The sequence below is a fragment of the Arachis hypogaea genome, chromosome 2, assembly GCF_003086295.3.
Source record: "Arachis hypogaea cultivar Tifrunner chromosome 2, arahy.Tifrunner.gnm2.J5K5, whole genome shotgun sequence".
NCBI lineage: Eukaryota > Viridiplantae > Streptophyta > Magnoliopsida > Fabales > Fabaceae > Arachis > Arachis hypogaea.
Window position 1 is genome coordinate 68,740,021 of NC_092037.1, and position 18,277 is coordinate 68,758,297.

Here is an 18,277-nt window from a genome sequence, read left to right on the forward strand (position 1 = left end):
TTATTTGTTATTACGGATTTTCCATTTCGGATGTTCCCACCAACTCCTAGACCTTCACTAATCAAGTTTCGAATTGAATCAACCTCAACCATTGGATGCTGCTCATCGGCTATAGAATTTTGTACTACATCCGAAAAATTACTACTCGAGACGTTGCTAGTTTCTCCTATCGAGCGCTCTTTGTGATAAAACCAAAATGTATATCCTATTGGAAATTGTGTACAAATCAAATGATTATACACCTCATCCCTTGTTAGCCACTTCTTAAAAACACATGCACTACATGGACATATGATTGTTCCGTCGGTAGAATGATGCGCAAAAACAAACACAATAAATCTTGAGACACCTTGTGCATACTCAAGAAAATTGTGTGGTCTCTTAATCCACGATTTTCCATAACTTCCATAGCTTTAAAGTGTTTTGTTCTAGTTTAAAGGCATGTGTACTATTTAGTACCAACTATGTAAATATTTTTTTTTTGAAAAAAATACTAATTTACCAACCATAGTGAAAGAGATGTTACTTACGTGTTCTTAAAAAAAATCAACACATAAGTAAAATGGAATAAGCAAGTTTGTTACTTCCAAAGAAACAACCTTGACTGCCAAAAAAAAAATAATAAAATAAGAATAGAAAAATGAATTAACATGGATGAAAGATAGTAGCTATGTAGATTGGCAAAACCCACAAGAGGTTGGCTTGTTATCCTCCTAAATGTTCCCTCAACATGCAACGAAAATTTTTACATGGGCTATCATGAGGTTGAAATGCTCACATGTCTTTGTATTTTCTATCCTAATAAATTTACTATTTATGAAACAAAGTCTACAAAATATAACAAAAGTAGAAAACCACAAAATTGTACTTATTTCTTATGAATCATGATTATAAGCATACAATAGATCAATAATTGAAATAAGAGAAACCGCAAAATGCACTTACCTTTCAAGATTATATTCATATAGAACATCAAGAATAGTTCCACTGCGATGAAAAAAAGAGACTTTACTGCTATTTCCTTATCACTTCTTATTTAATTAGTACTACTATTCACAGAGTGATTCATATCAATTGCCACTTGTCACCAATTTTAAACGCACCTTTTAAAAACACAATTTCATAAACCAGCTCAAATAATAGTGTCCCTCTCCCCCCTCCTGTGTGTCTTAATATAAATATAAATATGCTAAAATAATAAGAAAATTTTCCACTTTTATCCAATAAAAATCTCCTGTCCCATAAGCATGTCTTATTGTATTTTTATAACAAGATTAACTAGTTTATTGACAATTGAAAAAAATTACATTTGATTTATGATAAAAAGACCTTGTTAAGATTAATAAGGAGGTATTTTGCTACTGTATAGTATACATACCATTTTTTAGGATAAAATTAAGGACATATGTTTAATCAATTTAAACAATCACTTAAACTAATTATTGTAATATGTATTACTGTGTCTTTAATTTTCTGAATCCAGATTTTTTTTTGAGTTATCATATTTATATTTTTAGTAAAAAGAAAAAACACCAAAAGTAACATGCTCTGATTTTCTAAACAAATAATGGTCCTAATGGACTGGTCGGGTGACTTTAGCCCGTTGAATCAAAAACCAAATAAAATTAGGTCCTTGTTTTAAAAAGTGATAGTGTAGGAATTTATGTGATTATGAATATTTGCAATAAGAACCAACCACCCAAAGTTCTATTGATTGAACACCTTCTTTAGTGTATTAGACGTAGTAGGAATACGTAATTTTTTATTAGCCAAAAAAGTGATGAGGTGGAGACATACAATAAGTCCTTGCTTCTTTTTTTTCATCAAATTTAACTACTTGAGACTTAAATATTATATAATGTATATTTTTATCAACTAATGTAAACTAGCTATTAGTTCCTCACACCTTTCATGTTTTCTCAAGCCATCAGCAACAGTAAAGGGCTCAGAATACAAACGACTAACACCAACAGTCTCAGCATGACTCAAATAACTTTTACTACTCAACTAACAAATAATTGTATAATGAATCAAGCATATTGCACCTCTAAATGTGTGTGCATGTGTTCTATTTCTAATCAAAGCAAAAGCATATAAAGTTATAAAAAGAAACACAACTAAAAACCAAAGCACAGGAATCACTTCTTTAAATCTTGCATCCTTTTATTTACTCTTCCCAAGATCCCATAATGTAAATCTTCCTAACTAATCATTACATCAATTAAAAACAGGCTAACATTCATAATAAAATAAATAATCGATTTTGCTAACTTTTTCTCACAATATTCATCAACAAATATCACAAATCTTAAAATACTAATAATTAATTACCCGTGCCAAAGTTGGTCTTGACTCAATCTGGATCCCTTTGCTAAGAATATAGACCTGAGAGGATAACCATTTCATCTTAAAATCTGCCAAACCCAGTTAATCAAATAAGTCAAATACCTCACTATATTTTCATGGGAATGAAATCTTAATAATATATTCACTAAATCTTTCACAGCCATTTTTGCATTATAATTAGTTTTTTATGTAAATTAGTAATAGACAATAACAACTTTATTTTTTGGTTAGGAACTCAGTATTAGGCTAAAAATATTGGCTTAGGCTTTAACTCTAAAGAGAAAAATGTAATCTAGATAAATATACTTATTTGTTTTTTGTGACATTGTATTGATTCATGCTTTAGTTATAATAAAACTTATAAGACTGACCTTTTATCCAAAAATAAATAGAATATGAATCAATATACTATATTATTATTTGTAGAAATTAAAAAAGCATGAGGAACTGATAGGAGTTAGAAGGAACAATTCACGAAGCCAAATTGCCACAAAAGGGACCTATAAACTGTTACCTCTTCCCACTTCACTTCATCTCTCCTCTGCTACCCAATTTCTTACCTTACTCTCTTCCATTCTAGCATTAGTGTTCCCTCACTTGTATCTCAAACTCCACAACAAACACACAAGGTATATGCTCATGTTACTTGCTTTGTTGCACTTACACAATTTTAATTCATTATTTTTTGGGTTATTCTTAGAACAAAATATTATATTTTTATATCTAACATCACTCTATCTTAATGTATGAGAAACTATATAATTAATCAACGTTTTTTAACCAAAAACTTAGGTGATGATGTTATGTATAACACTTTCTGAAATTATACATTAAATTATCCATCGAAAACTATTCGTAATTCAAATAGAGAGGGAAGGAAATCCTAATAGAGAAAGACAGAGAGTAACCTTAAATTGAAGAAATTTGTACTTTCAAGAGAGAAATATGTGCGTTCAGAGTGATGAACAAGAAGGAGAAACAACTAGAGAATAAGATAATGGGTTATCAGTGAAGAAGCATAAAATTGAATCAGAAAATAACAAAGAAAAACATAATTAGCTTAGCAGGGACAAGAACAAATGCGTATAGTTTTGCTAAGCCGTGATTCATTGCAGATTTTTGTTCTACATGAAGAGGGTTTTTCACTGCAATTAGGATTTTGGGCACAGATGAAAAATTAAGGTAATGGATGGCGGATAATAGTGGGTAGTGAAGCTAGCGAGAAGTGCAAACGAAAGAGGAATTAGGTGGTTTAAGCATGATATGGCGCGAATTTCCTGAACCGCTATGGGGCGAATGTGAGGGCCAACGTGGGTTTGTGCTTCAGAGGCGGTTGATTAATACCGCTGGTAGGTGAAATTAGGCACAACAACGATGGCAGTTCTATTTGACCGCTTTCCCAAAATGGCCGCTGGAATTAGGTTTGTTGTAGTGAGGGTTACAAAATAGATTTAGTATATTGGAAACCAAAATCCTGAAATCTTATTTATACTTGACTATTGGTTCTCATTAAACTTCGAAGGCCCAAATAAAATAGAACATTATTAGTTTTATTTTCATTAAGCCCAAATAAATAAGTAATCTTGACTTATTCATTTTATTACTTAAATCAATAGAGATATCACCTTAGTTCTTATATAAGTCAAAATATAAAATAGCTAATATGCATATAATTATATATATATCCCACAAAATAGGCTAAGGAAATAAAATTTCTTACTATGCTAAAAAAAGTGCAGCTGTAACACTTTAAATAATGATGTAGAAACATGAATTGTTGATGTAATAAGAGAACAAATCACTACAACAATTATACACAAAACTGTTGGAATTACCATTAGAATTCTCATTAAAATTCGACAGTAATTTTATTACTATTAGATTTATTGTCAAATGTAATTTTCGTTAAAAACTACGGCAAAAAAATATTATCGTTAAATTTTCTACATTTGATGCTAAGTTTTCGTTAGATAAATTTTAGTAAATGTCAACAAGATGGACAAATTTATTTTGTGAATTTTGTCAGATTCTATTGGATTTAATCCAACAATAATAGATGAACCCTTAGTGTCAGAAAATTCCATAAAAAGTTTTGACAGTAATATTTGGAGAATTTTAAATTTAAAATAATTTGAAAAAATTACTGTCAGATTGTTCCTTCTGTAAATCTGACAGTAATTGGTTATTGAAAATTTAATTTTTATTAAATATAAACCATATCTATTAATCCGTTCAACCAGTCTTCAAAATCAATATTTTCAAAATCAATAATTTCACAATCAATATTTATATCGCTATTAAACATAATAGAAATTCAAGATTATTTTTTATTGAAACAATAAAGGTCAATTATTTGTTTTTTCCAAACTAAATGTATGAAATAGAAGAAATGTTACATAACAAAGTTCTAACTGAAATAAAACAAACTTCAACTAGGAAATAATGAAAACGAATCCTAGTTAGAGGTCTTCATACTCATTGCATCATCCTCCTAGCTATCCCTTTCTTCTTGTGTCGACACCGTTGCCAGTGCCAATGTAGCTGATGATGAGCCCCTCCAGCAGTGCCACTGCTATGAACATAGTCTGTATCATAGTAGACCTATAAATCCTGCCTCATCTAGAGTATCTACTCTAGCTCTTTCTGCATATCAGCACGATAGTGGAAAATGGCGCACCGGTCCTCCTCCATTGCATCTTACTCGGCTAGGTGAGTAAGAAGGTCTTAGTACTACTACTCAGCCTGTTGTAGATGCTGACTCTGTTCTTGTGGGCTCTGGTCAAGTTCTAGACTGGCTCGCAAAGATCGGCATCTTGGAAAGCTGGAGGAGTGCTGATGGCTGAGGTAGATGACCCTCTCCTCAACGGACCTTAGCAAAAAGCACTAACAAAGTAAGATCCCAAACCATAAATGCGATTCTTGTATGGATTGAATATAGTCTCGTGTCATACTATACCGGAATCCACTGTTATAGAACTAATCGACTTGTACCCCTCCTCCCCCTCTGCTGGGACAGCTAGGTTGCGGCCTCTAGCTTCTAATTGTATAGTGCCTAGCACATGAAAGAATTATATGTTATGTTATAAAGAAAAGTTACTATTCTTTAAAAAAGATTAGATTATAAAATACAGACAAGGTATCATTAAGTTCTTGGACTGCTTGTCCAAATAGAGTTCATTATTTTCCTTCCGAGTGTAGGTGTACTTGAAGATTTCGAAATCAAATACAACATGGTCTTATGACTTTGTCTACACATTACAAACAAACAGGTTAAAACAAATGATAATTAATTTTAAAGTAAAAAATTCAAATTAACCTAGATTTATATAAATGAATTAATTATACCATCCTCTTCCTCGTCTTCGTAACAGTAGTTGAACCCTCACAGTGCATGGAGGTCCCTTAGCAGACTCTTTGCTTGCCCTATTCGTGGTCTATTAATGCTTGAAGTTGGTAGCATTGCCTTAGCAGGCATGTAACTATCGTAGCAAATCAGGTTACAGCCAATGGCTAGCCTCCTTCTTCTCATTACAGATCTTGTGTAACATCTGCTAAAGATGTCGACCCATGAAAAAGTTGAAAGCCTTCTAAATGAGGCCATCGTGGTCATCAATTCACTAGAAAGCCCTCCTACACAAGGAAAACATAAAAAACATTAATAATGAATGTCATGTTATAATTTAAAAAATAAACAAAATTGAAGGCGATTATTGAAATTGATCATGCAGCCCATTTAGCAGACCATCATTCCTAGACGTCAAGGAAAATCTTCTTATAGATAGGCTAAGCTATGTCATTCAACAGCTTGATGACCTCTGTCATCATTTGTGTGCATGAACTGTGTAAGATTCGAAATAATTAGGAAAGAATTAATTGGATAATTAATCATTAAATTAAAATGGGCCCGGACGGGGTCAAAAATTAAAACTTAGGAATTTGGACATTTAACGATGGTATTTGGCTTCGGATAATTTTTCCGAGTGGGAAAAAGTAAATTTTTTGTGGAAAATGCATAAAAACGCATACTAGTATTGTACTCAGCTGTACCGGTTTAAATCTGTCTAGTACTGTGAGTGAAAAAATTAATTTATGAGTGAATGAAGTTAAGAAGTTAAAATTTATAATTTGAAGAAGTGAAAATAATTCAATCACAAATTAAAATACTAATCTAAAAGGTTTTGATCAAAAATTGGGCCAACGGGTTAAAACGAGTGAACAGAGAGGGACGAGCTTGAAGATGAGAGAAAGAGATCGAGAACCAAATGTTACTATTCACCTTCTTCTTGTTTTGCTTATTACTTTTGATCCGAAACTCTGATTGACGAGTCATTTACAACCACGCGAAACTCTCGTCGAGCTCTTCAATTCTATATAAACAAAGTGGTAAGAAACTTTGTATTTCTTGCCTATTTTCCTATTCTATCCAGTTTTGCATTTTGGGGTTAGATGTTGATGGGTTTTGGCATTTTAGTCTTTAGGAGAGGCCTAACTTTGTGTGCTATTGAGGTTTTAGCCCAGGGTTATATGAAACAAGATAAAGAATCACTAAAACTTTGTGGTTATTTGAATTTGATAAATCCTAGTGTTTAATTTTGGCATAATGTATGAATTTAGATTGAATGTATGTTGATTAGAGTTGATTTAGTGAATTGGATTGCTTAGAGCTGAACTTTATGTGGCTAAACTTGAAAGCTTATAAGGAAGAGGTCCTTTTTGGTGGTTTTGGGCTTGGAGAAAAATCGGCTAAGGTACGATTTAAGTTATATTTTAATACCATGTAATGTGACATGAAGTCTTAGGCTAGATGCCCCTAGGAATAAATTTGAATTGTATGATTGGATAGGAATAAATGTTACAATTTTAAAGTGTTGGTTTTTATTTTGATTTGGTGATTGGTTGTTTATGAATTATGAGAATGTGGTATGAGCTTGATGATTGAAATTATTAATTAATAAAATGATGAATTATTGAGTTGATGAGTTAATGAATGTTGGTTTGGAGGCCGTGACCGGTTAAGCCCCGGTAAGTGTCATTGATTGGAGTGTATGAATTTGGTGTGATTATGTTTGGATTTGGTAACTATAGTATCTGGTATTGAATATGTGAAAAGTAGTTGGATTTTTGGTTGTTGATTGAAGTGGTTTGGAGTAAATGATTAGGCTTGGAATTGGTCAAAAATGGGTGATTTATGTTATAAATAATTTGATGTAATTTGAGAGTGATGATGGATTATTGAGGTGGTTTAGAATGTGATTTGAATTGGTTGTGGATATAATGAGGATTTGGTAATTTTACGAATAAAAATTGTTATATGGATTAATAAAGTGGAAGTTAAATTGTTAGGTGATGAATAGTTAGAGAAGTAGAGAATGAAGGAATTTATGTTAAGATTTTTTAGGAATGAATATGGTATGACTTTGGTTTGATTTGGATTGTGAATCTCTTGGAAATAAGTAATTTTCTATTTTTGGGTAAAAACAAGTTTTTGGACAACTTTGGTAGGTTGTAACATGGTCTTCAGAGTTGAAAATTCAACAAAATAAGATTTTTATGAAAATTTTTTCAATAATCTTTCCAATGGTTCAAGAATGGTTGAAAAATAATTTTTGTAGAAAAAGTTATGAATGTTTAAAAATTTAATTTAAAAACTAAATTCTACAGAAGTTGCAGAATTTTGAGGTCATGCGTACGCATGATAGGCATTTTAGAATTTAAAAGATTTTGTGCAAGTACTGACAGTACCATGCATACGCGCAAAAATGGATTCGTGCATACGCATGAGGCATGCGTATGCACACCCACCTAGTTTTGCAAAAAATATATTTTTATGTTTTTAACTATTCTTTGAGAATTCTAAACCTCTGTAAACCCAGTTAATTATGAGTCTAGAGCTAGTAAAATAGAGGGTAAAGGAGGTAGGAATGAGACTAAATGAGTTGAAAAAGTGAATTAAAGAAAGATGGACTAAATATGAAGTGAAGTATGGTGAGGATGAATATGATGATGAGGAATGAGGATGAGTGATAATTGATTTTGATTAAGGTATGCGGATGATAATGAGAATAAGAGAGGATAATGATTGAGTATGAATGGGATATGATGATGACTAATGATGATTATGATTATGAATGAAGTGAAATGCAGTTGAGAAGGAAGTCAATAATGGAATTAACTCTGATTTGAGATGTACTTGCCTGGGTAGATACAGTAGAGTGATTCTACTTGCTTCGGAATATGGTTGAGATGTACCAGCCTAGGTAGATATAGTAGAGTGTTTCTACTTGCTCCAGGTTGTGGTTGAGATATACCTGCCTAGGTAGATGCAGTGGCGTGGTTCTACTTGTTCCAGGTTTAGTGAGGATGGTGGTTTCATGCCGCTCGCAGAGATTATGAGTTTTGACTGGCAAGAATCGTAGTGGTGTACCCTTGCCCAGTGTCACTATGAACATAGGGATTGTGGTGGTTTACTGCCCATGAGTTTTTCAATTGAAAATATTGTGAGAATCGTGGTGGTGTACCGCTCACATTGGTGGGATCATGGTGGTGTACTGCTCACCAGGTGGGGATCGTGGTGGTTTACCATCCACCGGTTTTCAAGAGGACGATATCTAGGTTAGCTACCAGATGTGTCAGGTTCTGGCAAAGTTACCGACACGTGAGCTCATGGCCAGTAAGACAGGCATCCATTATTTGCATTTGATTGATTTGTTTGGGTTTGCTATTTGACATGGCATATTTATTTGTACATATTGAATGACTATATGCTAATTGCTTTACTTAAAATTACTTGTGTATTACTTGTTTACCTTGCTTGTGTTTGTAACTGAGAGGTCCCTTACGTTGGTGTTGGTTGACACTGAGGGTTGTTCTGTTTGGAGTTTGGAGGATGGTGGAAACTTTAAGGTAAATGATTGTGGAAACTTTGATAAAAGTGAATTAGATTTGAATCACCTATAATAGTTGCCTGATTACGGATTAGTTAGAGCCTAGGATGAAAATAATGATGTGTGGAGTTTAAGATTGCTTAGTTAGTTTCCAATTGCCTTATATTGTATATATTTGACATTTTTACCGTACTGAGAACCCATAAGACAGAGGTTCTCATTCTATATATATCCACTGTTTTTTAGATGTAGGTCCTGATGCTCCACGGTGAGCTGGATTGTTTGGAAGACGGCGAAACTACCTTGAGTTTTGTGTTTTATTTTGTTTAGATTTTCTTCCTCTTTATTTTGGAAAACTTTAACGATGTATATTTATGTATATTTATTTTGGAAACTTGCCTATAGAGGCTATGTTATATGTTTGGGAAAGATAGGAAATTGTTATCAACTATTTTTATTCCTGTAACCCTAGTTGACCTAAACTTGGCGGGTCGTGACTAGTGGCTATTATACATAACTATATATATTCTGTCTTTACTTTATTCCTCCTTTAAGTTTTATTTTATCCCGCTTATCTGAACGCGATACTTTCGATACATGTGTGCTTGCACTCGCAATTTTCATTTACTCCTCTTCAGGCTTCCCGTTTAATATTCTCTTCTAATTATGTGTGTGTGTGTGTGTGTGTGTGTGTGTGTGTGTGTGTGTGTGTGTGTGTGTGTGTGTGTGTGTGTGTGTGTGTGTGTGTGTGTGTGTGTGTGTATTATAACTTTTTCTTGAGTCGTACCCCCTTATTATCTTTGACTTATGACTCGAGCATAAGAATATGAATAGTAGGGTGTTACATTATGGTATCAGAGCATTTTGTCCTCGTGAGCCTGAGGGATAGACTTCTTTTGCTTCAATGCATACTCTGAGTTGTGTCTGTACTATTTAGGATATCTAATTGATATGTTTAGTATGAAGTTCATGAGCATACTTTTGGAAAATTGAAGCATTTAACTTAAATATTAAGACTGATCACCTTGATATCGCTTGTTTGGTGCAGATAGGACCTGAATGGCGTCTCATGGACATGGGAGAGGTACTCGGGGAGGAATTCCCAAGAACAAACTAGTGCGAGGACTTCGAGATGGGAATTTTGGTAGTGGTATAAGTGAAATTGGTGTGTTTTGTGATTTGGTGGTAATGTTGCATTTGGTACTCAATATGTGAAATGTGTTAGTTTTGGGTTGTTGAGTGAAATAGTTGAAAATGAATGGTTGATTGGATGACTGGTTTAATTAGGCTTGAATTGATTAGGAATTGATAATTGAGAGTAGAGGAGGCTTGTAAATGGCATTCATATAGTCTAGATTTGAATTGGAATGAAGGTTTGTGAAATTGAGCAATTGTGTAGAAATAAAAAAATGACAAATTACCGAAAAATTGATGTTATAGGTTTTGAATGATTACAATGTGATTTCGGAATGATGTTTAAATATTGACGATGTTTAAAAAGTGGGCTTTGACGCTAGATGGTCATGGTGAGACTGTCCCAGGTATGTCGTAGGATAAAAATCATTGTGATGAGGAGTTGTAGGGGAGTTAGCATTTGATTTTGGACTTGTAGATTATAGGATGATTGATATAACATTGGGTAGATGGTGAATTGTTGAGTGTAGAGATAGGTAGATATGAAAAAATATGTGCGTAAATTAGGCTTGAATTTGACCAAGTTTGACATTAATTGTCATTTGATTTTAGTTAGGATAAATGGAATTCATTAGTTGTCTATTATGTCAAATTATGGTTTTGTGCTTAAGGATGACAAACCTGAATGACAATTTTCCCGATTTGTATTGAAGTCCTAGGTAATGTGATTATTGAGATTAAGGATTTTAATGAGATTTTTATTTAGACATAAAGATGCATTAAGGCCCTAAATTATGATTTAGTCTTAGGATGAACGTAAACATTATTTGGGTTAGTTTGAGAAAGCTTCGAAGTGAGCATAGGTTTTTGTGATCTGATAATAAAATATGACTTGGATGAATAATTGAATTCTTAGTGGCTGAAAAATCAGAGTGATACAGCAGAAACGGGATGGAGCATGGTTATATCAAAAAGTAGATAGCTTGTGATAAAGCCGAGGGTTTAGGACTAAAGGTTTTATGGTAGCTTTTAACTAGAATAATTTCATCTGTTTGCCGCTGATTAGATTAGACTTGATTTTGGGTTAAGACTAATAGTTGCATAGAATTATTATTTGGATTTGGTGATGGTGAAGACATGTTAGGTAAGCTTGCGGATCTTAGTTGGGAGTTTAGGAAGTTTCTCTAGATAAGGTTACTTGGAGTCGAGGAGTTCTTGAGAAATGTACTTGGGAATTTCAGAGCAAATTTTGATGGTAAAATTTTTAATTAGGTGGATAGGATGTAAGATTCGGAAAAATTATGAAAGGTAAGGATAATTAATCATTAAACTAAAATAGTTAAAATGCGCCCGGACGGGTCAAAAATTAAAACTTAGGAATTTGAAAATTTTACGATGATATTTGGGATCGAAGGATTTTTCTGAGTGAAAAATGTAATTTTCTTTGAAAAAACGCATACTGGTATTGTAGTCAGTTGTATCGGCTTAAATCAGCTCGGTACTATGAGTGAAAAAATTAATTTATGAGTTAATGAAGTTAAAAATTTAAAATTTATAATTTGGAGAAATGAAAATAATTCAATCACAAATTAAAACACTAATCTTAAAGGTTTTGGCACCCAAACCCATATATATAAGCCCCCAACTTAAACCACTTCAGCACAAACATCCACATTTGGCCGAGAGAGAGAGAGAGAGAGAGAGAGAGAGAGAGAGAGAGAGAGAGAGAGAGAGAGAGAGAGAGAGAGAGAGAGAGAGAGAGAGAGAGAGAGAGAGAGAGAGAGAGAGAGAGAGAGAGAGAGAGAACCAAATGTTACTATTCACCTCCTTGTTTTACTCATAACTTTTGATACGAAACTCCGATTGACAAGCCATTTGCAACCACGCGAAACTCTTGTCAAGCTCTTTGATTCCATTTGAACAAAAGGGTAAGAAACATTGTATTTCTTGCCCACTCGCCCACTTTCCTATTCTATCTAGTTTTGCATTTTGCGGTTAGATGTTGATGGGTTTTGGCATTTTGGTATTTAGGAGAGGTCTAATATTGTGTGCTATTGAGGTTTCAGCCCAAGGTTATGTGAAACAAGATAAGAAATCACTAAACCCTTGTGATTGGTTGAATTTGATAAACTCTAGTATTTGATTTTGGTACAACGTACAAATTTAGATTAAACATATGTTGATTAGAGTTGATTTGGTGAATTGGATTGCTCGGAGTTGAATTTTGTGTGGCTGAACTTGAAAGCTTGTGAAGAAGAGGTCCTTTTAGGTTGTTTTGAGCTTGGAAGAAAATTGAGTAAAGTATGGTTTAAGTTTCATTTATATACTATGTAATGTGGCATGAAATCCTAGGATAGATGCCCCTAGGAATAAGTTTGAATTGTCTGATTGGATGGGATTAAAATACTACAATTTGTGAAGTTTTGGTTTTGATTTGGTGATTGGTTCTTTATGAGTTAAGAGAATGTGGCATAAGCTTGATGATTGAAATTATGAATTGATGAAATGCTTAATTATTGAGTTGATGAGTTAATGAATGTTGGGCCGGAGACTGTGAATTTTGGTTAAGTGCCATTGATTGGGGTGTATGAATTTGGTCTGATTATGTTTAGATTTTGTAACTATTGCATTTGGTATTGAATATGTGAAAATAGTTGGATTTTTCGGTTGTTGATTGAAGTGGTTTGGAATAAATGATTAGGCTTGGAATTGGACGAAAATGGGTGATTTGTGTTATAAATAATTTGATGTAATTTAAGAATGATGATGGATTATTGAGGAGGTTTAGAATATGGTTTGAATTGGTTGTGGATATAATGAGAATTTGGTAATTTTATGAATGGGAATTGTTGGATGGATTGATAAAGTGAAAGTTAAATTGTTAGGTGATGAATAGTTAGAGAAGTAGAAAATAAAGGAATCTATGTTGAGATTGTTTAGGAATGAATGTGGCATGGCTTTGGTTTGGTTTGGATTGTGAACTTCTTGGAAATAAGTAATTTTCTATTTTTGGGTAAAAACAAGTTTTTGACAACCTTCGGTGGGCCATAACTAAGTCCTCGAAGTTGGAAATTCAACAAAATTATATTTTTATGAAAATTTAATCTTTTCAATGGTTCAAGAATGGTTGAAAAATGAATTTTGTAGAAAACGTTATGAACGTTCAAAAATCTGGTTTTGAAATTTAATTCTGCAAAAGTTGCAAATTTTGAGGTCATACGTACGCATGATAGCCATTTTAGAATTTAAAAGATTTCATGCGAGTACCATGCGTACACGCAAAAATGGATTCGTGTGTAGCATGAAGCATGCGTACACACAACTATCTAATTTTATAAAAAATGTATTTTGTGTTTTTAATCATTCTTCGAGCTTTATAAACCTCTCTAAACCCTTTATGAGTCTAGAGCCGGTCAAATAGAGGGTAAAAGAGGTAAGAATGAGACTGAATGAGTTGAGACAGTGAATTGAAGAAAGCTGAACTAAATAAAACATAAAAGAACAATAAAAATATAGATAAATAAAAATTGGGTTGCCTCCCAATAAGCGTTTCTTTAATGTCAATAGCTTGACAGTGAGCTTTCATGGAGCTTTACAGATTTTCAGAGCATTGTTGGGACCTCCCAACACCAAACTTAGAGTTTGAATATGGGGGTTCAACACCAAACTTAGAGTTTGGTTGTGGCCTCCCAATACCAAACCTAGAGTTTGATTGTGGGGGCTTTGTTTGACTCTGTATTGAGAGAAGCTTATCGTGCCTCTTTTCTATGTTTACAGAAGGATAGCTTTGTGCCTTAAACACAAGGTAGTCCCCATTCAATTGAAGGACTAATTCTCCTATGTTAATATCAATCACAGCTCCTGCTGTGGCTAGGAAGGGTCTTCCAAGGATGATACATTCATCCTTCTCCCTCCTAGTGTCTAAGATTATGAAATCAGCAGAGATGTAAAGGCCTTTAACCTTCACTAACACGTCCTCTACCATTCCATAAGCTTGTCTTATTGACTTGTCTGCCATTTCTAATGAGAATATGACAACATGTACCTCAAAGATCCCTAGTTTCTCCATTACAGAGAGTGGCATAAGATTTACACCTGACCCCAGGTCACACAGAGCCTTCTCAAAAGTCATGGTGCCCAAGGTACAGGATATTAAGAATTTACCAGGATCTTATTTCTTTTAAGGTAAAGTTTGCTGAACCCATGTATCTAGTTCACTAATGAGCAAGGGAGGTGCATCTTCCCAAGTCTCATTACCAAACAACTTGGCATTCAGCTTCATGATAGCTCCTAGAGATTGAGCAACTTGCTCTCTAGTTATATCTTCATCCTCTTCAGAGGAAGAATAGTTTTCAGAGCTCATAAATGGCAGAAAGAGGTTTACTGGAATCTCTATAGTCTCTATGTGAGCCTTAGATTCCTCTAGGTCCTCAATAGGGAACTCCTTCTTGTCTGGGAGACGTCCCGTGAGGTCTTCCTCATTGGGATTCACGTCCTCCCCTTCCTCTCTAGGTTCAGCCATTTTGATTATGTCAATGGCCTTGCACTCTCTTTTCGGATTCTCTTCAGTATTGCTTGGGAGAGTACTAGGAAGAGTTTCAGTGATTTTCTTACTCAGCTGGCCCACCTGTGCCTCCAAATTTCTGATGGAGGACCTTGTTTCACTCATGAAACTTAAAGCGGCCTTAGACAGATCAGAAACTATGTTTGCTAAGCTAGAGGGACTCTGCTCAGAATTCTCTGTCTGTTGTTGAGAAGATGATGGAAAAGGCTTACTATTGCTAAGCCTGTTTCTTCCACCATTATTAAAGCCTTGTTGGAGCTTTTGTTGATCCTTCCATGAGAAGTTTGGATGATTTCTCCATAAAGAATTATACGTGTTCCCGTAGGGTTCACCCATGTAATTCACCTCTACCATTGCAGGGTTCTCAGGATCATAAGCTTCTTCTTTAGAAGATGCCTATTTAGTACTGTTAGATGCATTTTGTCATCTATTCAGACTTTGAGAAATCATGTTGACTTACTGAGTCAATATTTTGTTTTGAGCCAATATAGCATTCAGAGCATCAATTTCAAGAATTCCTTTCCTCTGACGCGTCCCATTACGCACATAATTCCTCTCAGAAGTGTACATGAATTGGTTATTTGCAACCATGTCAATAAGTTCTTGAGTTTCTGCAGGCGTTTTCTTCAGGTGAATGGATCCACCTGCAGAATGGTCTAGTGACATCTTAGAGAACTCAGATAGACCATAATAGAATATATCCAAAATGGTCCACTCTGAAAGCATGTCAGAAGGACACTTTTTGGTTAACTGTTTGTATCTTTCCCAAGCTTCAATGAGGGATTCACCATCTTTTTGCTTGAAGGTCTGAACATCCACTCTAAGCTTGCTCAGCTTTTGAGGAGGAAAGAACTTGGCCAAGAAGGCTGTGACCAGCTTATCCCAAGAGTCTAGGCTATCTTTAGGTTGTGAGTCCAACCATGTTCTAGCTCTGTCACTTACAGCAATGGGGAAAAGCATGAGCCTGTAGACTTCAGGATATACTCCATTAGTCTTAATAGTATCACAAATCTGCAAGAACTCAGTTAAAAATTGGTAGGGATCTTCTGATGGAAGTCCATGAAAGTTGCAGTTCTGTTGCATTAGAGCAACTAGTTGAGGCTTCAGCTCAAAATTGTTTGCTCCAATGGCAGGGATTGAGATGCTTCTTCCATAAAAATTGGAAGTAGGTGTAGTATAATCACCAAGCATCCTGCTTGCATTATTGTTGTTGTTATTATTTTCGGCTGTCATCTCCTCCTCTTTTTCTAAAATTTCTGTAAGGTTTTCTCTGGATTATTGTATTTTAGCTTCTCTTAGTTTCTTCTTTAGAGTCCTTTCAAATTCAGGATCTGCTTTAACAAGAATGTTCTTGTCCTTGCTCCTGCTCATATGAAAAAGAAGGGAACAGAAAAGAAGAGGAATCCTCTATGTCACAGTATAAAGATTCCTTTATGTGAGTATAAGAAGAGAAGAATAGAAGAAGGAGAAGAAAAATTCGAACACAAGGGAGTAGAGAGGGTTCGAATTTTTAGATGAAGAGAAGTGTTAGTAAATAAATAAAATAAATAGAAAGAGATGAGAGGGGGAGAATTTCGAAAATTATTTTTGAAAAAAGGTTAGTGATTTTCAAAAATTAAGAGAAGAAATAAAATTAAAATTAAAATTTGAAACAATTAGTTAACTAAAAGAATTTTGAAAAAGAGGAAGGTGATTTTCGAAAATTAGAGAGAGAAAAGTAGTTAGATGGTTTTGAAAAAGATAAGAAACAAACAAAAAGTTAATTAGTTAGTTGAAAGAGATTTGAAAATCAATTTTGAAAAGATAAAAAGTTAGAAAAGATTTTGAAATCAAATTTTTGAAAAAGATATGATTTGAAAAAGATATGTTTAAAAAGATATGATTGAAATTTATTTTGAAAAAGATTTAATTTTTAAAATTAAAATTGATTACTTGACTAACAAGAAACTAGAAGATATGATTCTAGAATTTAAAGATTGAACCTTTCTTAACAAGAAAGTAACAAACTTCAAATTTTTGAATCAATCACATTAATTATTAGTAAAGTTTTTTTTTTTGAAATAAAGATAAGAAAAATATTTTGAAAACCAATTTAAAAAATTTTCGAAAATAATAAGAAAAATGAAAAAGATTTGATTTTTGAAAAGACAGGATTTTTAAAATTGAAATCTTGACTTAACTAACAAGAAACAACTAATTTTAAAAATTTTTGACTAAGTCAACCCAAAGATTTTGAAAATTATGAGTAAAACAAGGAAAAGATATTTTTTTAGTTTTTGAATTTTTAATGATGAGAGAGAAAAACACAAAAAAATGACTCACAACATGAAAAATTAAGATCAAAACAAAGAAAACATGCAAGAACACTATGAATGTCAAGATGAACACCAAGAACACTTTGAAGATCAAGATGAACATCAAGAACTTATTTTTGAAAAATTTTCAAGAAAAGAAAAACATTCAATACACCAAATTTAGAAATTTTTCATGTTTAGACACTATGAATGCAAAAATGCATATGAAAAATAACAAAAGACACAAAACAAGAAAATATGAAGATCAAACAAGAAGACTTACCAAGAACAACTTGAAGATCATGAAGAACACATGCATGAATTTTTTGAAAAAATGCATAAATTTTAAAAATATGCAATTGACACCAAACTTAAAAATTGACACTAGACTCAAACAAGAAACACTAAAATATTTTTGGTTTTTATGATTTTATTTTATTTTTTTGTACTTTATATTTTTTTCGAAAATTATTTTTTTTGAAAAACGAAAACAAAGAAAGAAATTTGAAAGATTTTTGAAGACTTTTTGAAAAGAAAATTACCTAATCTGAGCAACAAGATGAACCGTCAGTTGTCCAAACTCGAACAATCTCCGGCAACGGCGCCAAAAACTTAGTGCACGAAATTGTGATCATCAACAATGGCGTCAAAAACTTGGTAGCGCTCTCAAACGTGAATCACACTTTGTCACAACTCTGCACAACTAACCAGCAAGTGCACTGGGTCGTCCAAGTAATACCTTACATGAGTAAGGGTCGATCCCACGGAGATTGTTGGTATGAAGCAAGCTATGGTCATCTTGTAAATCTCAGTTAAGCTGATTCAAATGGTTATAATGGTTTTCGAAAATTAAGATAAATAAAGCATAAAATAAAGATAGAGATACTTATGTAATTCAATGGTGGGAATTTCAGATAAGTGCATAGAGATGCTTTGTTCCTGTTGAATCTCTGCTTTCCTACTACTTTCATCCAATCTTTCATACTCCTTTCCATGGCAAGCTGTATGTAGGGCGTCATCGTTGTCAATGGCTACTTCCCATCCTCTCATTGAAA